This window comes from Pipra filicauda, unplaced genomic scaffold (genome assembly GCF_003945595.2).
Source record: "Pipra filicauda isolate LSUMZ 115617 unplaced genomic scaffold, ASM394559v2 scaffold79_size2787110_pilon, whole genome shotgun sequence".
Taxonomy (NCBI): domain Eukaryota; kingdom Metazoa; phylum Chordata; class Aves; order Passeriformes; family Pipridae; genus Pipra; species Pipra filicauda.
In genome coordinates this window covers 916,089-930,281 of record NW_024104975.1, presented here as the reverse complement: position 1 = coordinate 930,281, position 14,193 = coordinate 916,089, and positions in this window count along the sequence as shown.

Genomic DNA, 14,193 nt, shown 5'->3' with positions numbered 1-14,193 from the left:
GGCATTTACTAACACAAAGTCCTAGGTAAACAACAAAACTTTAACACTTCAGCATTAAAGAGTATTTTTCAACCCTTATTCTACTCTAAATAACAATCACATGAGCTTCCATATCTTTTAGTGCTATGGGAGATTTAGGCTAACAGCTTTTTCACTATTTTATGGTGGACTGAATATAGTGCTATTGATTTCAAGGAGCTTGGAGGACGAGAGGCTGCTGAACTGAGGCCTCTGCAACAGCAAAAGGTGGTGTTGCTGTTGGAACAAATAATACAGTAACAGCAATTTAATGAAGCATTTCTTTCTGTACATTAGTTAAAAATTAATTTAGAACCTGGGAGCCTGATTCTGATTTCAAGAAAATCAATGTTTAAACACCCACTGAATTGTACAAAAGAGAGATAAACTTCCAAATTATTGACTAATGTTGCTTATGTCATCTGTTTGCAATTCAGGTGTCTGGTTTCTTAAGGGATGTTAAGAATATTCAAAGTCTTTCCTTATCTCAAACTCTGAGCAAACTCAGACAGACTCAGACATAATCTGTACCACAGAAGGACCAGTCTGACAAACCAAGGTGATGCATCACTCCCATGACACGTTGGATTTGTTTAACACAGAGAATTACACTAAATAGCTAGCGCTTCAACTGTGCTCTCCAGCTGTTCAGAGCAAGGAGACCCAGTTCTGACTGTGCTGGATCATCACCGCCTCTCCATACAATTAACAGAATATCTTTACCTAGACAAATAGTCATGGCTCCAACTTCTTAGTCACCTTTCAGTCTGCTGGTCTTTCGGGATCTCTTTCTTTCAGTAGCATGATCACAGACATGATTGCTTAAGGCAATTCAGATTTTGCAGGAAGAGGAAATGTTTGTCATTTAAATGAATAATAGTCCAGCTTTCTGAGACAGAAAGGAAAGGCCTCTTTCTAAGTGAAAAAAAAAAAAACAAAAAAACAGTTTCTGTGTAAAAGGTTGTCTGTCCTTTCCAATTACAGTTGGTTTAGCTTCAGTTAGTGTAATAAAATTGCTTCCCCTTCAGGGTGGGTCATCACACCTATGCAACATCAGGAATTTTTGAAATAAAAGTAGTAATATTAGTATAAATCTGATATGTAGTAGCTAGGACCTTTTAGATGTAATGACATGAAATCAAATTTGCACAATTAGAACACCATATTCAGGGGCAATAAAGTCAGATTTGTTCCTCACATTTTGAAGACTCGTGCTTTAATTTTTTTTTTTCTTATTCAATTCTTTGGGTATGTGCTATTAGGATTAGGTGTACACAATTTTTAAAAATCAGGGTAGTTCTGTATCAATCACCAGAAAGGCGTATTTATGCTTACTAAGAATTTGAAGGAGATTGTAGAATTAGATGCAAAGCAAGGGAAGAAGAGACCATTTCATTGAAGAGCAGAGCATAATCAGAATCAAGGGGAAGGCCAACGAGGCTGACATCCTGGTGGGAATCTGTTATAGACCGCCCAACTAAGATGATAAGGGTGATGAATTCTACAAGCAGCTGGTAGATGTCTCAAAATTGCCAGCCCTTGTTTTTGTGGGTGACTTTAACCTGCCGGATGTCTGCTGGAAATTCAACACAGCAGAAAAGAGGCAGTCTAGGAGATTCTCAGAGTGTATAGAGGATAATTTCCTGCTTCAGCTGGCAAATGAGCCTACCAGGGGTGGGGCCCTGCTAGACCTGCTGTTGACAAACAGAGAGGGGCTGGTGGGAGATGTGGTGGTCAGAGACTGTCTGGGGCACAGTGACCATGAAATACTAGAGTTTTCAGTACTCAGGGATGCAAGGAACGCCATCAATAAAACCTCTACACTGGACTTCCGGAGGGTAGGTTTTGGTCTACCTAGAAGACTAGTTCAGAGTGTACTCTGGGAAACAACCCTTGAAAACAAAGGGGTTCAGGAGGGATGGACATGATTCAAGTAGCAAGTCTTGAATGCACAGAAGCAGGCTGTCCCAGTCTGCTGAAAGGCAAGCCGGCGGGGAAGATGGCCAGTCTGGATGAATAGGGAGATTTTAAAGGAAATTAGGGGGGAAAAGAGAGCTTACCAACTATGGAAAAAAGGTCTGGGTACTCATGAAGTGTTTAGGAATATAGTTAGGTCATGTAGAAAGAAAATTAGCCAGCTCGAAACTTGCACAGGAAACAAAGGCACAATTTGAACTCAATCTAACCACTTCTGTTAGGGATAACAAGAAGTGCTTCTTGTTGCAAATACATCAATAGCAAATTCTTTATTAGGCATGGGGGGGAACATAGTCACCAAAGATGGGGAAAAGGCTAAGGCACTTAACACATTCTTTGCCTCAGTTTTCAACAGTAAAACAGGTTGTCCTCAGGACAACTGGCTTCCGGAACTGGTAAACAGAGACAGGAAGTTGAATAGTCCCCCCATAATCCAGGAGGAAACACTTAGTGACCTGCTGAGCCACTTGGATTCCCACAAGTCTATGGGACCAGATGGGATCCACCCAAGGGTAATGAGGGAGCTGGCAGAAGAGCTCGCCAAGCCGTTCTCTATCATTTACCAACAGTCCTGGCTCACTGGGGAGGTCCCAGATGATTAGAAGTTGGCAAATGTCATACCCATCTACAAAAAGGGCCAGAAGGATGACCCAGGAAACTACAGGCCCATCAGCCTGACCTCAGTGCCTAGCAAGGTTATGGAGCAGATCATCCTAAGTGCAGTCACACAGCACCTACAGGATGGACAAGGGGGCAGACCCATCCAGCACAGGTTTAGGAAGGGCAGGTCCTGTCTGACCAATCTGATCTCCTTTTATGATCAGGTGACCTGCCTGACTGATGAGGGGAAGACTGTGAATGTATCTACCTGGACTTCAGCAAAGCCTTTGACACCATCTCCCACAGCATACTCCTGAAAAAGCTGGCAGCCCACGGCTTGGGCAGGGGTGCTCTGTGCTGGGTTAGGAACTGGCTGGAGGGCCAAGTCCAGAGAGTGGTGGTGAACGGGGCTGCATCCAGTTGGCAGCCGGTCAGTAGTGGTGTCCCCCAGGGATCAGTGTTGGGCTCAGTTCTGTTTAATATCTTTATCAATGATCTGGATGAGTGTACCATTAGCAAATTTGCAGATGACACCAAGTTGGGGGTGAGTGTCAATCAGCTGGAAGGCAGGAGGGCTCTGCAGAGGGACCTGGGCAGGCTGGAGAGTTGGACTGATTCCAATGGGATGAGGTTCAACAAGGCCAAGTGCTGGGTCCTGCACTTTGGCCACAACAACCCCAGGCAGCGCTACAGGCTGGGCACAGAGTGGCTGGAGAGCAGCCAGGCAGAAAGGGACCTGGGAAGCTGAACATGAGCCAGCAGTGTGCCCAGGTGGCCAAGAAGGCCAATGGCCTCCTGGCCTGGATCAAGAACAGTGTGGCCAGCAGGACCAGGGAAGTGATTCTTCCCTTGTACTCAGCACTGGTGAGGCCCCACCTGGAGTACTGTGTCCAGTTCTGGGCCCCTCAGTTCAGGAAGGATATTGAGGTGCTGGAGCAGGTCCAGAGAAGAGCAACGAGGCTGGTGAAGAGACTGGAGCACAAGTCCTATGAGGAGAGACTGAGGGAGCTGGGGTCGTTTAGCCCGGAGAACAGAAGGCTCAGGGGAGACCTCATCACTTTCTACAGCTACCTGAAAGGAGCTTGTAGCCAGGTGGGCATCGGTCTCTTCTCCCAGACAACCAGGAGGAGGACAAGAGGGCATGGTCTTAAGCTCTGCCAGGAGAGAATATTAGTAAAAAATTTTTTACAGAGAGAGTAATCAGACATTGGAATGGTCTGCCCAGGGAGGTGGTGGATTCTCCATGCCTGGAGGTTTTTAAGATGAGATTGGATGTGGCATTTAGTGCCATGGTCTAGTAACCACTGCAGTGTTGGATCAAGGGTTGGACTTGATGGTGTCAGAGGTCTTTTACAACCCAGTTGATTTTATGATTCTATGATTCTATGATAATAAAAATTCACTTTCTTTGTTTTATTAAAATATGCATCTTGTAAATTGTTCTTTTAGATGACTAGGTGGTGAAAGTTAAGTAAACTGACTGAGGCAAGGAGAGTATAACAAAATATCACAAAAACGATGGGAAAGGATTCTTTAATCTTTTCAATGGAGCTGGTCCAAAAATAATAATAAAATTTTAAACATAATCCAATATAGAATACGCCTTGCTGTTGTATTATCTGATTCTGCCTGTTTTAGTACTTTATCTACTATATTTTTAGTGTAATTATATGTTTAAATATCCTTACCAGCAGCTATGTTCTTACCTGCAGTGACTGCAAGTAGATATGAACAGGTGTGTAAAGAAAATGAGATTTTCTGTCTTGTAAATAGGTAGTTTGCCTTTTTATTGTTGCTTTTTAACCTTAATTCACTGCAACATGGTCAAAATTTTTCTGACAACCAAAATATTTAGTTTTGCTAAATTTTGGATGTTTGTTTAGATTTTTTGAATTCCAGAAAAAGAGTAACTTTGTTTGGTAGAATAAAAGATACATGTAATCCTGTTTCTTGCTTTCAGTACTGATCAAGGAAGGTCCAAGAAGAGTAGAGTCATCTACAGAGCACTATAGAAACACAGGAAAATCTATTAAAGACCTGCTTTCTTAGTACAATCTAACAGCTTCCTCTGATTATAAGTTCAAGGTCTTCCTGAGTGACAGGTTGTATCTTATGTTTATTGACCTTTCATAGATTATTCTTCTCTGAGTCTGCTTAATGAGTTTTTAAATTTATGTAAATTTTTGGCATAAGCAACACACTTTAACAGCAAATTGCACAGATTAATACTTTTTATGTAGGAAAAAAACAAACCAAAACATGTTGTTTGGTTTGAACCTAGTATATGAAAACTTAATTTGATTTCCATTGCTTCCTGTATTTAGAGAAATAGTCATTGCATATAAACATGCCTTCCCCAGGCAAATAATTCTGCTTTAGATCTCTTTAATTCCCCCTTTATTTATGTCTTTTCTGCCTTGTATAATTTTAATCTATTTGTATGTTCTTAATATAGAAGTCATTTGTTTCCTTAATCAGCTTTCTGTCCTTTCAATGCACCTCGTCTTTTTCACTGTATCCCATTTTAGGATAAGAAGACCAGAAATTAAATGATGTTTCCCTTTTCATACTTAGTCCCTTTCTTAATACTTCCTAACCGTCAATTGATTTAAGTATTTCTGTTTTTTTAATATCAGAACTTGACATGATTAAATATGTAAACACTTGTAAAAGACCTCCTTTGATTTCTAGGGAGGAGATAAGGAGGAATAAAGTTTGACATGAAATATTTAAAATTTAAATCTATAAGATCTTGAAGTAAAAAAAAAAAATTTTCAAATTAGAATCTTGCTATAAACAGTGATTTAAAGAAATATAAACCACAAATTATATAAATACTATATTTAATTAATTGATCGAAAACAGTTGAAAACCAACGGCATAAAATGCCCTATGCAGAATTCTTTAATCACACTGGCATTTTCAGACTAACTTTTCCTACCAATGTTGTATTTGGATATATTTTTCAGCAACTGTGATGTCTTTAATTTTTTTGCCTAACATAGGAAAGCCTTCAGTTCTCATAGGAAGTTACTGTAAACAATAAACAATAAAAAAAATGCCTTTTGTGCATTCCAAACTCCCATTTTGGAGACTGGAGTTAGATGAATTAGCTCGTGCCAACATTCTCACATCTTCACTGGGAAAAATTTATCTGTCTCACTATCCTGCCCTCTGGAGTGCTTGCTTTGCTCCTGGTCTGCCCTTCCCCACCATGGAATTTGCACCACAAGCCTGTGCATGGGGGAGCATCACCCAGGCTGTCAAAGCTGCACACATCACCCCCTGACACACACATCCACCCCCTCTTCCTGACCATCTGCCTCTCCACACCTGAAAACAAGAATGAAGCATTAGCCCCCTTGACTAATCACAATTTTTGAAATAATTGGTTCTTTTAAAGGGATTTTTTCCCTTCTAAATCTCATTCTGAACACTCTGACTTTGTGAATCCTACTTACACAGATGATATTTGAAAAGAACCACAAATGGCCTTTCCAATTTTATTTGAACCACACATTTAGCTGAAAAGGATAAAAAGATTTTGTGATTAAAAAGAAAGGGAAATTGGTTAGGTGACACTCAAGAGTTTTATCAGGTCTTCAATGATCTGTAGAAAGTTAAATATTTGTTTTGCAAAGCAAATTCCACAGCACATTCATCACCACTGCTCAGCTCTATGAGATAAAATTTAGCTGTGGGAGCATAAGAGAGAAGTCAGAGCTCTGGCACTCCACTGAAAATACAGATGCTGATTCTCCTTCTGACCTAGAAAATGTCACTTAACTTTGAGTCTTTCACCGACCAGATTTAAATAGGCAGCAATTACTTTTACCTATATCAAAAGGAGCTTGTGGAAATCATGTTTTACCTGGCTATTATGAGGGTGTGCAAAGGGAGGGGAGATATACTATTGTTTTCTTTCAGCTTCAGGATGTTTAGTCAAATTTAGTGGTGTGATATGATAGGGACAGAAACTATAGTAAATAGTCACTACACTTTATCTTGCTCATCTACCAATAATTATTATGATTATTACCTCTGCAACAAGCAAAGAGTACATTTTAATGCAAATTGAAATGGGACCAATTGATTTTTGTTTTAACATAATAGCATAAACTGAAATTGCTGGTAGATTCCAGCAGCTGAGGTGCTGACCTTGAGGTGGACAGTGCTTGCCTGTGCCTTCCACCGTATCACAGCCAGCATCCAACCACCTTTTTCTACTGAATGGGCCAGATATACCTGCTTTACTATCCTCTTATTGGAGAGGGTCTCTGTAGTTGCTGGCCACCTAAAGGTATGGGAAGCCGGTAGGTGTCCACACACATGTGTGTACACAAACACACACACACAGAGCTGCTGAACTGAGGGCATGCTTGAGCAACTGGGGAGACTGAGATAAATATTTCCCTTGCACAGTCAGAGTTATCCAGCAAAGTTGTTTTACCTTCATGATCTTTCTGAGACGGGAATCTCTAAAACAGGACAATGAAGGTCTTAATGGAACAAGCTGGCTTTTAGTTTGTATTTGCCCTAAAGCCTCAGCACACTGTTCCAGCATCATAAAAGACTATAAAAGTCAAATAAATTATAGTTACAGCCACTGTAAGGCCCCTTTATAGTATGAAAGTGACAGAAACAAGAAGCAGGTATGTTTGCAAAGTTCCTTGAAGGGAGACTTGTTTGATAAATTGGAAAGCATTGTAATCTTTCAACTCACTAGCTCTAGAAGATTTCTTCAGTCTTTCCTCCTTTTGTTGTGAGGAAAGGTTGGCTTCCAATCACTTTACACTTTTGGCTGACAAGAATATATGGATGGCACTGCCATCCATATGACAGTATCCCTACTAACCTTATGAGCATGCTGGGGAGGCTTGCTCTCAGCAGACCTTTCACCATCCCAAAGACTGTCAAACCTGTTCTCACTCACATGTTTTGGAGTGTAGCATATCCAGCATGGGGGTTGTATATGTGGGAAGCTGAAAAGTTACAAGAAATGGGAATAAATTAGGAAAAGAAGGGAAAAAAATATAAGAAGGTCTTTCTTAACAGTACCATGCAAAAAAATACAAATCATGATCCACAGAGTGCTGAAACTCCCTGATAAAGGAATTGGAAATGCTGTTGTAATGAACAGCTATACTTCAATCATATCTTTAACTTCCTTCCTTAGATTTAAAATTCTTTATTCAGTCATTAGTGCAGGTCTTGAAACTGATAGGATTTTTTTTTCTTTACTCCAGATAAAGAATTGTAAATTTGGCCTTTTGTGTCTGTATGATTCATTCCTGCAGTGTCAAACTGAAGTCTTTAATGTTTGGGTTTGATAACCTGCTGCATACAAGCAATTTATCAAATGTGTTATTAAGTTAAAGGCTAGTTGATTACAAAAGATTTTTCTATTTGATTTACCACAAGTGACACTGTAACTAAACACACATACTCCCTTGTCTGCAATTGATCTATATGACACTTTTATCTCAAAAAAAGGAACAAAAAAGGGATAAATAGATCGGACACTATGAGTTCTACTTTCCCATCAAAAGTTAAACCAAAGTGTTGCATATGGAATGAAGAAGTGCTCATGCAAATCTCCGGCACAACAGACCTGAATCTCTGCTTGCCATAATCACTACAAATTAGAGGGCAGCCAGGGAAGCCAGTATGCCAGTATCAAAGGCACAGAAGAAAGCACATCCAGAGTCCTAGTTATGTTAAAAGCAAGGTGCTATGTAGAAACCTCATCCTTAAAGGAAATCTGATATGTAAAATTGCATTTTCTTAAGAAAAGAGAACCTTGATAACTCTGTCAAGGAAGGCTGTAGATCTGGATGCTGGAAATAGGAAGCAAGGGTGGCTAAAACACCACAGTGTAGTGGTTCACGTTTCCTGTTTAACCTGTTTTACATGCTTACACAAGGACATGCAGTACCCAGAAGATCACATGCCCAGATCATTAGAAAGGCTATGCAACAAACAAACAAACAAACCAGCCAACCAGCTGTCCAGTGAAGCAACTGCCCTGAACATAAACTTACCTGAATTGTAAGTTTGTCAAAATTCCTTGGCTTAGAGGAAAAATGATATTTGCAGCAGGAGATCACATGATCCTCTCTCTGAGTAACAGGTATTTTCCTAGGAAATCTATGACTATGTAAAGATAGAACAGCAGTGAAAAAGCAGGAAACTTTCAGAAGTCATACCTTTAACTGTAAAAAGTTTCTCTGCTGTACTTTTTGTGAGCCATAACTTATCCCATTTTTTAATCACAATTATGAAATTACAATATTATTAGTTACTAAATAGCTGAGCTAATGTTGAATGCATGGTAGCATAGTCCATGAGGGGGATCCCTAGAAGACCCTTTTTGGGAGATAAGAGTGACCAGAGCTATTTAATAGGAAGGCAGAAGCAAGGAAGTGAAATGATTTATATGAATGCGTTGTATATAACTCGCTCTGCTGAGGTCCTTGACAAGTTAATATTTGCTGTTTATCTCTCTTTATCCATGCCATGTGCCAAAAGGAGCAACATTAGTGTCTAATAGCAATATCCTCAAAGGTGCTTAAGCAATTTTCTTCTCTTTTGCACTTCAGGATACAGCCAGAGATATGTAGATAAGCAGAGTGACTGATTCCTAAGGTTTGTTAAAAGTAATATTCAGATCCTATCTGTTTACTCAAGGGCATAAAAAGTTTTCTCTTGAGAAGAAGACAGTGCAGAGGTGACTCTTTGGATTTTACTTATAACTTAGGAGTTCAGCAATGCTAGGAAGAGGATTATCTCTATGGGATCAGACGTTCAGAGTAGTTTGACATACAGCTTTTGCTGCAGAAATACAGAGTTTATTTCATTTTTGCAGTACTTACTCACTGTCACAAGAACAAGACGTGAGAGCACAGCCATTGCCTGTGAAGGGAACAATGACTAGAATCACTATTTCCATCTATCTGTGGTTTATGTCTCTTACAACTGATCCCCTATTTAATTGTCCCTATACACAGAAACCGATGTTGCTCTGTTTGTAATTAACACGTATAGTGATGCTAAGCATTGCTCAAAGACAAACCAGCAAAATAAAAATTTGCATTCATAGCCACAGTTTATCTAAGCAGATTATAAAAATAGTGTACTAAGAAGGCAGAAATAACAACATCAGAAATACACTGAGCAGAGAGATTAACCTTTCAGGAGTTTTATAAATGTGTCAAGCCTTAAAAATTCAGTTACAAGTTCTTCGTGGAATAATTCTAATGAATAAATTTGTAAATATATTTTCTAACTTCTTCCTAAAACTCATGTATTATTTCTCCATTTTTCACAGATGCAAACACCAGTGAAATGATTAATGTAGTTAAGTCTATAAAACATAACTGGAAAAATCACTGCTGCAACAGTTTAGTATTTCTTTAGTTTCTCTTTCTTCCCTCTCGAAGTTAATCCTCATTAGCTCCACCCCAAAGAGAGAGAGCTTTCAGGGCTCTTGAAGCAGCTGTGGCTGTTCCTGCCACAGCATATGCTTTGTGCTAGCTGTCATCTGGTTTTGTCCTTGATAGGAGAGTTTTGTGCTTATCCTGTCATCTTTCTGAGGCAGCTTGTAACATACCAACAGGCAATAATCAGAGTTCAAATCCAAGTCAAGCCAAAATCTGAACTAATGATTTTCCAAAGTAGGCAAACAATGAAAGATGCCACCACTGACATTCACTTTACCCTATTTAAGTTTATCTGAATAGTCAAGGAGGGAAAGAGGGAAAGCACTTGTTACCTCTTCACCTGGATGTCCAGGATACACCCTGAAAACAATGAGAGCATGCTGAACGGATGGTTTCCATGCAATGCTATCGGGGTGGGATACCAGGCTACATCAACAGGCAGGCTGTACTCTCTGATTTCTGAGGTTCTCAACAATGGCTTAAGATCTGATTTACTTGGCTAGCCCACTAATTGTCTTTACAGGGAATTCCAAGGATAAGGAGATGAGTTTTAACTGCAAAATATAATGCACTTGCTTTATCTTTTGTAGATTGGTGTCACCTATTCTTTTTACTGACTGACTCGGTGATTCCTGAGGATGTAAGTTACTAGATTCATTTAAGGAAGTTATTATCAAGACTACAATTTGACTTTTTTACTGCAGAAACAGCGAGTTCCAAACTTCAGTCTTAAGCCCCATAACCCAGAACAAAGAAAACCAAAATATGATCTCAGAATCATGCAGTGATTTGGGATAGAAAGGACATCCAGGGGCCACTAGTCTGTGCTGCTGTGAAACCTGTGCCCCAATAGGGAGTCAGTGACTGACATATGGAGAGATTTGCTTGCAGTTCCATATATGCCTAGTCGTGTGTTGAAAGTGCTTTGATCAATCTTGATTGTTTCTTTTCATTCTGTTTAACAAGCTCTGTGAGCTCTCCAAACAAGGAAAAATTGTTCTCTTACGTGCCTAAGTGAAAAATACTTCATGGAGTTTTTAATGGGATTTGCTAATGCATATAGAAAATGCGTCTCTCCTAAGAACCATGTCATATCTTTCAAGCAGATATTACAGGCATAAAGGAAAGGGAGCTGGAGAGAATCATGTTCTTCTTAGTAGTGCACGGTCTTCCTTTGTTGCTTGAGAGATCAGATAAAAAAAGGAAGTTTCAGCAAGATCATAAGAGACATGGGCCCAAACCCAAAATACAGCCATCACAATCTTAGACAGGGAAAAAGATGGAGAGGAGGAAACTCAGGATACGACAGACTCATTGACTACTTCCCTTCCTTTGAAATGCAGACTCCTCCTGCTTTCCATTAAGGATCTCAATTTCTACTCCAAGAAGTGTTCATAAGCTTTCTCTTTGTGTGGGAGAGTTGATAACTTCCAATCAATTAGACTAGACCTTAGACTTCTCTCTTCCTGGCTTGCTGTGACTCTGGTCTAGGTATTTCCTAAGTCATTACTTCAATATACTTATCTTTTATTAATACGAATAGTAACCTTTACAGCTGAAGCCAAAGTACAGGTGGTGAGGCGTAACATTAATACTGCTGCTGTGGATTACCTTTTCTCATTCTATAGTATCAAATGTGAATTTATTTGATGAAAAAAGTAGCAAAATACTTGACCCAACCAAGACCTGTCAGTAACCAGGGAATGTGCTGTTTTAAATGCAGGTAGCAACATAAAATCAGGAATAACTGTGCTTAATATAAAGATCGAGAGGACATAAACTATTCATGAATCAATCAAAGAGGTCATAGCGTGAGTTGTTCACTGATTCATATGCCATTTTTATTTGATTTTGCTCTGCATTAGATACCTTTATCTGCTATTTTTAATTCTTCTTGGTTGAGAAAACTGCTCACTCAAATTTCATATGCTTCCAAAGCCAAATATAGATATGAATTTCTTTGGATTTTAGACATATGTATGGTGTGAAAATTCACAGTGATTCATGTTAGGGAAGGATTCTGTTCTCATTTCACACTCTGACAATCTGGAACACCTCCTTCTACTTCAGTGAAGACACAGTAGTTCAATCATAAGAGAATGTGGGTCCTTGACTTTAGTGTGGCTTTGTACCTTTTGAAGCTGTATTTTTCTTCACTCCAGAAATATGCATCCCATAAACAAAAACTTTGCACAACAGTCTGCCCTTTAAAGCAGAAGAACAAGAACAAATGCTTGGGATTATGTCAACCTATGTTTATACAATTATGTATAAACCTCAGGCATCAGATTTTATAGAATATTTCAAAACCTAAAGGTGTAGAAGTCTCTTAGAAAGGTGAGGTACCTTTGAAAATATCCTGGAAATGTATCTGCTTTTTAAAAACTGTTCCCAAGCAATTCAGGATCATAGTCAATTATCAGCTACACAAAAACAACTACAAATAGCTATGCATTGCCATTATAAAAAAGAACCGTAGCTTAAACATGCAGATGGATTTGGCTAATGTTGCACTTTTTACACATATATAGGATCTGCTTAAATATAAGGGTAATGTTTTAAGAAAAAGCCTAATTTACCCATGCAAAAGCTATTAAGGCTTCTACAAAGCAGAAAATTAGTTAATGCATTCAAAACCTTGTTGTCTTTAAATTACACAGTAATGCTAACAGCTTAAAGGCAGTTATGCACATTTACATTTCTTCCCATGCCTGATACCACTGGTGATAAATTCAATGAAAAAATGTTGAAGATGTTTACTTAAAGTGTGGAGAGATGAAGGTGGTCACAAATAGCTTTAAATTTTATTGGGTAAATTCTGGTATCTTCAAATTTAGCTGCTTAAAGTCTGTCAAACAGAAATGAAAAAAAAAACCCTCATTCTACAATTCAGATATACTTTTAGTCAAAATTTCCCAAGAAAATTGATTAGATGAAACAGGAAAAAGAAAAAGGATTACTAAATCTAGGCAATGAATTCTTTATGAAGTATTTTTAAGGCTTCCTCTTACAAGAGTTTATAGTCTCAATCTACTTCCTGAGCTCCTATCTTAGTCTGTGCCAAGGTGGATCTATATCTTCAGTGACTGTAGCCAAAAAAATCCATCAATTTGATTTATTTTCTGTCTTTTTTCATGTTAACTGTGAATCTTAGGGGCACAAAGTGCTATCCCCAAATATCCTGTAAAAAGCAAAAGTGCAGAAAAACAAAGAAGCAGAAAAGCTTTTTGTATACTCAGCATAACCATGACGAGAAGTATCTCCTTGGGCTACTGCCATTATCCTAGCTCTGCAGCTGACACCAAAATAGTACAGTAACTGGAGACACATAAATATCATGGATAATTATATTCCCTTTAGTTAATTCCAAAAGCACAGCCACACTTTTGAAATGTCACAGTGGCCCTGGTAAATCAACACTTTCATGTGTTTGACTGTGCTATGATGAGTTCCAGGTCAGCCAGGGCTACCCTGCGGCTGCCCCAGTCTCACCCTGTCCCAAGAGGTCCTGCTTATCACAGCCAGTGAAAGAGCCCCTGCAGAGATAGAGTACTGGTTCCTTTAGCTGCATCTACACATACAAACTCTTTCTAATACCTTGCTGGTTCATAGAAAATTGTTTCATTGACATTTGCTAAAATTTGGGGGTTTTTTTGCTGAGTCAGTTTCCCTTAAAATAAAGATTTGTTCACATGAACATCAGTAGTTAGTCCAAGTGACCTCATATTCGTTATCCTCTTTGGGGATATTCTATGTAAGCTAGCTTGCATATTTTCTCTTTCTTCTAGATTTAGTTCCTTGTACTTCATATTTCTTTTTTAAGAAAGAGCAACATAATAAACCCCTATTTTCTCTTAAGTTACAGGATGTCCCAAACTCCTCTTTTTATTTTTAATCTCAGACTTAGTGCTGTATTTAGTCTCAATTTTATTTTTTCTGTTAAAACATTTTTGTTTTAAAATATAATGCTTACTATTTTGAAATAGAAGCAGGTAGGATGAAATATTTTTTATTCGCAAGGTCAATATTTGTTTATCTGTGGGGCACAGTTTAACAATGAGATGAAAATGGACCATAACTGTGAACATCAATTAGGTAAATTTTTTGATGGCTTCATGTCTTTATTATTGAAGGAAGGACTTCATAGATGAGGTGGTGA